Source organism: Camellia sinensis, chromosome 4 (assembly GCF_055761805.1).
Source record: "Camellia sinensis isolate YWXY chromosome 4, ASM5576180v1, whole genome shotgun sequence".
Classification (NCBI taxonomy): Eukaryota; Viridiplantae; Streptophyta; class Magnoliopsida; order Ericales; family Theaceae; genus Camellia; species Camellia sinensis.
The window spans coordinates 159,969,795-159,976,856 of record NC_138964.1 but is presented as its reverse complement, the minus strand read 5'-3'; positions in this window follow the sequence as shown (position 1 = coordinate 159,976,856).

Sequence of the window (7,062 nt, the reverse complement as noted above, 5' to 3'; positions counted from 1 at the left end):
TACAAACTCCCACTAAACCAGAATGTTCTCAAATAGAACAACACCCATCTGAGCAGTGTGCTCATGAAAGACCTTGGGTGGTAGTCCCTTCGTAAGTGGATCCGCTATCATGGAGTTTATCCCAATGTGCTCTATGGAAATCTGTCCACTCTGCACTCTTTCTTTTACAACTAGGAACTTGATATCAATATGCTTTGATTTTGTCGAGCTCCTGTTGTTATTGGAATATAAAACTGCAGACTTATTGTCACAATATAACTTAAGTGGTCTTGCAGTGCCTTCCAAAATACGCAACCCAGTGACAAAATTCCGTAGCCATATCCCTTGGTTTGATGCCTCATAACATGCTACAAATTCTGCGGCCATGGTGGATGAAGCTATGAGCGTCTGCTTTGCAGACCTCCAAGAAATTGCTCCGCCAGCTAACAGATAAATATAGCCTGATGTGGATTTCCTACTGTTTTGGCATCCAGCAAAATCGGAGTCGGAATATCCAATGACCTCTAACTTATCCGATCTCCTATATGTGAGCATATATTCCTTTGTTCTCTGTAAATATCGCATAACACGCTTGACTGCTTTCCAATGATCCATGCCAGGATTACTTAAATATCTGCCTAACATTCCAACTATAAACGCAATATCCGGACGCGTACATACTTGAGCATACATTAGACTCCCTACAGCCGAGGCATAAGGAATCTTCTGCATTTCTTGAATTTCAAGACTGCTCTTCGGCATTGGCTGAGACTAAACTTGTCTCCCTTAGCAACCGGGGTTTCACCTGATTTACAATTTTGCATGCCAAATCTATTGAGTACTTTTTCGATATAGCTCCTTTGTGATAATCCCAGAATACCCCGAGAACGATCTCGGAGTATTTCGATTCCTAATACAAAGGAAGCATCACCAAGATCTTTCATTTCAAAATTCTTAGATAGAAATCTCTTGGTGTCATGCAATAAGTTTATATCGTTTGTGGCAAGCAATATGTCGTCAACATATAAAACCAAAAATATGTGTTTACTCCCACTGAACTTGTGATACACACATTCATCAACAACATTAGTTTCAAAACCATACGAGGTGAGAATTTGATGAAATTTGAAGTACCACTGACGAGAAGCTTGTTTGAGTCCATAGATGGATTTAGTCAATTTGCAAACCATATTCTTTGGGTCTCCTGACACAAAGTTTTCTGGCTGCACCATATAAATTGTTTCTTTAATGTCACCATTAAGAAAAGCTGTTTTGACATCCATCTGATGCAACTCAAGATCAAAATATGCAACAAGCGCCATAATTGTCCTAAAAGAATCTTTCGAAGAAACTGGAGAGGAAGTTTCTTTAAAGTCAATTCTTTCTTTTTGAGTAAAGCCTTTGGCTACAAGACGTGCCTTATACCTCTCCACATTACCATTTGAATCCCTTTTGGTTTTAAATATCCATTTACAACCTACGGGCTTCGCACCAACTGGTAATGAGACAAGTTCCCAAACTTTATTGTCTTACATAGACTTATATTCTTCATTCATGGCTTCTATCCACTTATGAGAGTTGGAACTTTCCATGGCTTGACGAAAGTTGATTGGATCATCTTTCGACATTCCATTTTTTACCTCATGTTCCTGGAGATATACAATATAATCATCTGAAAATGCAAATCTCCTTTCTCTGGTGGATCGCCTTAATGGCACAGATTCTTGAGGTTGAGATTGTAGAGTTTGTTCCTCAGGAACAATTACCTCATCTTGAATGGGGGTTTGAACTATATTATCTTGAACAACATTGTCTGGTTGAGGATCCGAAATTACTTCTCGAGCAATGACAGGTATAGGAACCTGTGATTGGTCAAAAGTAGTAGTAGGAAGTGGGATTACTCCTGCTTCCTCCTCAAAGACAATGTCTCCAACTGGATTTCTCCCCCCAAACTCAACATCCTCAAAAAATGTTGCAATTCTCGTCTCAAATATTGACCTATTTGTGGGATCATAAAACTTGTAACCCCGTGATCGTTCGGCATAGCCAATAAAGTAGCTGCTAATGGTTTTAGAGTCCAATTTTCGTTCATGAGGTTTATAAGGCCTCGCCTTAGCAGGACACCCCCACACATGCAAATGTTTTAGACTAGGCTTTCGCCCAACCCAAAGCTCATAAGGTGTTTTTACAACTGCTTTAGTTGGCACCCGATTTAAGATATAAGTTACTGTCTTTAGAGCCTCACCCCAGAGGGACTCTGGTAAAGTAGAATGACTGATCATACTTCTTACCATATCCTTAAGAGTCTGGTTTCGTCTCTCAGATACACCATTCATGCTAGGTGATCCTGGCATGGTGTATTGTGGGACGATTCCACATTCCTCCAGGTATTTTGCAAACGGTCCTGGACGTTGTTCACCTGATCCATCATATCTGCCATAGTATTCACCACCACGGTCAGACCTGACACTTTTAATCCGTTTGTTGAGTTGTAACTCAACTTCGGCCTTAAATTTTTTGAATACGTCCAAAGACTGTGATTTCTAATGGATAAGAAATAGATACCCATATCTGGAATGGTCGTCTATGAATGTGATAAAATATTGTTGACCATTCCAAGACGCCATAGGGAATGGGCCACAAATGTCCGTATGAATTAATTCTAAGACATCTGTAGTCCTATGGGCACCATATTTCTTTATTTTGGTCTGTTTTCCCTTGATACACTCAACACAGACATCAAAATCTGAAAAATCAAGAGAGTCCAAATTTCCATCAGACACAAGGCGCTCAACTCTAGATTTAGAGATGTGACCTAGGCGTTTGTGCCATAATGAGGCTGAATTTTCCTTAGTTAATTTACGCTTTGTACCTCGTGATTCCACGTGCAAGGTTGCAGTATAAGATGCAATAGTTTCGAGCAAATATAGATTATCAAACACATTAAGTAAACCAGTACCAACAACATTGGAATTAATAGACATACTAAACTTCATATTTCCAAAAGAACAATAATATCCCAATTTGTCCAATACAGAAACAGAAATTAAATTCCGTCTAAAGGACGGTACAACAAAAGTGTCTAATAAATCCAAATAATAACCGGTTTTCAGTAATAATCTAAAGTGCGCTATTGCCTGCACTTCTATTGACTTTCCATCACCCACAAAGATGTATCTTTCAGCATCAGTTGGCTTTCGGTAGTTCAGGCAACCCTGCATAGAAACACATATGTGAGTAGTAGCACCAGAATCTACCCACCAAGTGTTTCTTGGTACTGAAGCTAAATTTATTTCAGAACAGACCAAAACATGAATGTACCTTTCTTTACACGCCAGGCGACGTATTTGGCACAATCCTTCTTTTTGTGTCCGGGCTTGCCACAAAAGAAACAACCATCCTGCACTTTCTGTTTCTTTGGTTCCGGACCCTGAGGAATAGCAACTTCCTTTCCCTTATGCTTTCTTTTGCCCGTATGCTTGGAGGTGCTTGCCAGATGAGCACTTTCAGTCTTTTCTTGCTTCAATCTCTCTTCCTCTTGCACACAAAATGAAATGAGCTCATTGAGAGTCCATTTCTCCTTCTGGTAGTTATAACTGGCCTTAAATTGGTTAAATTGTGCAGGAAGAGAGATGAGAACTAAATGCACGAGCAAATCATCAGATAGGTCGAGCTTTAGTGCCTTAAGTTTTGAAGCAAGATGAAACATTTCCATGATGTACTCGCGAACATTACCCTTGCCTTTATACTTTATTGAAATCAAGCTTGCTAAAAGCGTGCTTGTTTCAGCCTTATCGTTTTTAGCAAAATGCTTTTGAATTTCTAAAAGAAATTCACCGGCAACAGTAACATCCTCTGTTATTGCACCCCTAAAAACTTCTGGAATCCCACGCTTCATGATCATAAGACTTAGCCTGTTAGAACGATCCCACTTTTCAAAGTACACAGTTTCCTCAGGAGTACTTTGTGCAGTGAGAGCATTCGGTTTTGGCATCCTTAATGCCAAGGCTATGTCCATGCAGCCGAGAACAATCAATATGTTCTCTTTCCAGTCCTTAAAATTTGTTCCATTTAACATTGGAACATTGTTCATGTTGGCAGAGATTGAAGTAATCGACATTAAAGCTGAATAGAAAAGAAAATAAAAGAAATAAACAATTATGCTCACATTAAGTTACCAAATAGATAATCTCTAAATAAATTAATTTAATGACAACATCTCAAGATACCTAGCACAACATTAATACCAAGCCTTTGGGTAATGATATTAACTGTAAGTGGTATTCTTGTTGTAATGATCAAACATTGACAATAAGTTATGTCAAATAACAAATCTATCTTTTGATGGATTTATTATTCACATTAGGTTTTCTTGACAATTGGCACATGTTTATCACCACAAAATGTGTGTGTAATTCTGCCAAGTCTTAATCATGTCTTTGGACCGATAAATACCCGCATGAGATACACAGACATGAACTTCAAAACATTCCATATAAAACAATCTAGACAAGAGAGATCACTTTTGTGACATCTTGTTTGAATTAACTTATATTGAGAGTGTTAAAAAATTAAATTTCTGTAGACGTTGTATGAAATTACATTAAATTTGAAGATTTCTAAATTTGTGACCTCGTATATGTTATATAATCTGCAGCAATTCTAATTATATATATACATATATAAATAGAATTGACGGGTCCAAAAACAAATAGTTTTTTTTTTTTTATGATGTTCAAAATTAAACCGATCAAATCGCAAGATATATCTATATATATATAAATACATGATGTTCATCCATTTGAGAGAAAAAAAAAGAAAAAACTGCCCACCGAGTCATTTTACAATTCCAGAAAACAGATTGCCATTTTCACAGAACAAAACAGGAAAAAACAGAATTTACATTCATAAGAAAATTCAGAATCTGATTCCAGGAAACTAAATAGAATGAATAAAGCATATCAATTCTGATAAGACACATGATATGCATGCTCTGATACCAATTGTCAACATAAATTTCAGAACATAAACCTTACACTTTGGATCATTTACCATGTTTATTATCAAGAAATCAAGACAAAATGACATACCTGAATCCATTGATGAACGGTTAAACGGAAGCGTGATTATCAATGAACTCTTTGTTATTAATTATGTTATTGCCTTCTAATCCTTTCCCCTTTGGTGCCTTATGTTTCTCCTTGAGAGGATTTAGAAAAAAAAATGACAATGTTCTTATTTTTCCACTTGGGAAGGAATAGGGACCATAACCTTTTAAAGGTTATAATTGGTTTTCAAAACTGAAAGGTTGTGGAAGTTCAAAAGGAATGAAAACCAACTTTAACCATTATTGGTTTTAATTTCTATTTATTGGTTTTCAAAACTGAAAGGTTGTGGAAGTTCAAAAGGAATGAAAACCAACTTTAACCAATATGTTTTAATTTCTATTTCTGTCCCTCATAGAAATAGAAATTATACAACTAGTATCTACACATTAGGTCCATAACACATACACCCTTAAGCCTATTAACTAAATTGAATCACTTAAATTGTAGGCTTCTTATAAATAATAACACCACATTTAATTATGTGGTCCCATTGAGACATTATCTAACAATTTTACCTAGAATTTTCCAACCATTTCCAACCGGAATAACCATAAAAAAAAAAATTTAAATACATGAAATTGGCTCTCCTTTGGTTAAGATTTTGAGACTAAAAAAGTACAAAAAAACAAAATAAGCTATATAAGTCAATAAGATAAAATACTATTTTTTATTCATAATCATTACACTTTTTCACTCATAAAAGTCAAAAAAATCAAATCAATTGAGGCTAAAAAAGTCTCAATACAAAAAAAATGACCAAAAAAATTAATGCCAAACGAGTTCCTAGTAAAAAATATTTTCTCCACGTATTATCTTCTTCTTATGCTGCTTATATCAAGATTTATTTTTTAAAACTTTTCTATGTATACAAAATTTTATTACAACCCTCTCAATAAGGCGTGATTCATACATTTGATGAAACTCAATCTATGTGAAAGGGTTGTGTTTGCTTCTAAATTGGACTATACACATTTCTTTTATCACAAGAGTTTGCTAGATGAGAAAAAGACAAAAATATAAAAGTACAAGATATTTTTTAACAATTTAATGTACTTTTTTATTAAATTTAACATTTTTTTTAAACCTTTATTTCTCATATTATATTTCACTTCAATTTCGGTTCAAATAAGTTTTTCGAAACCTTTTATAATATTTGCCAAAGTTACAAACTAAGAGCATCTCCAACGGTGACTCAAATTTTTCATCAAATTTAAGTAAAAAATGATCCATTTCACTAAATTTGATATCACTCGCTCCAACGGTTCACCTTTCACCAAATCTATTCCGGGACAACCGGGTGGTCGACCGGCCGGTTGACCGGTTAGGCAAAAAAAATTTTTTTTTTTTTTTTGGCGAATTGTCTGAACTTTTTTTTGAACTTTCTGAACTTTTTCAGGACGACCGGGGTGGTCGACCGGCCGGTTGACCGATTAGGCAATTTTTTTTTTTTTTTTTTTTTAACGGTTTGAACTTTTTTTCCTGAACTGTTTGAATCTTTTACTGGTTGACCGGTTGGTCAACCGGCCGGTCAACCACTGGTTGCCCGGTGTACCTCTTTCAATGGTCAGTAACAGTGATTTGGTAAAATCTGTGTCTCGTTCTCAGTTTGATACTTTTTTTGCTGAAATCTCATTTTGATATCAATCTGGTGCAACAGTTGGAGCTTGAAATAGTAGGTTTTTTATCAAAATTTGAATTTGATGCTGGGTTTGGTTTACCGTTGGAGATGGTCTAATTGATCATAGTGGAGGACACTCACAAGTTTTTAAGTTTATTTATTTATTTATTTATTATCAGAAGAACACTCACAAGCTCACTGTTAGGGCTATGTAAAATATCACTCAATCTGTTAAAATCGCACCGATCCGTATTAATTCGTACCGTTCTAACCGCTAACCGCGGTTTAAACTTTAAAATTTATAATCCGCCAATCGAATCGCTCCGCTCCGCTAAAGTTAATACATATATATTTTTT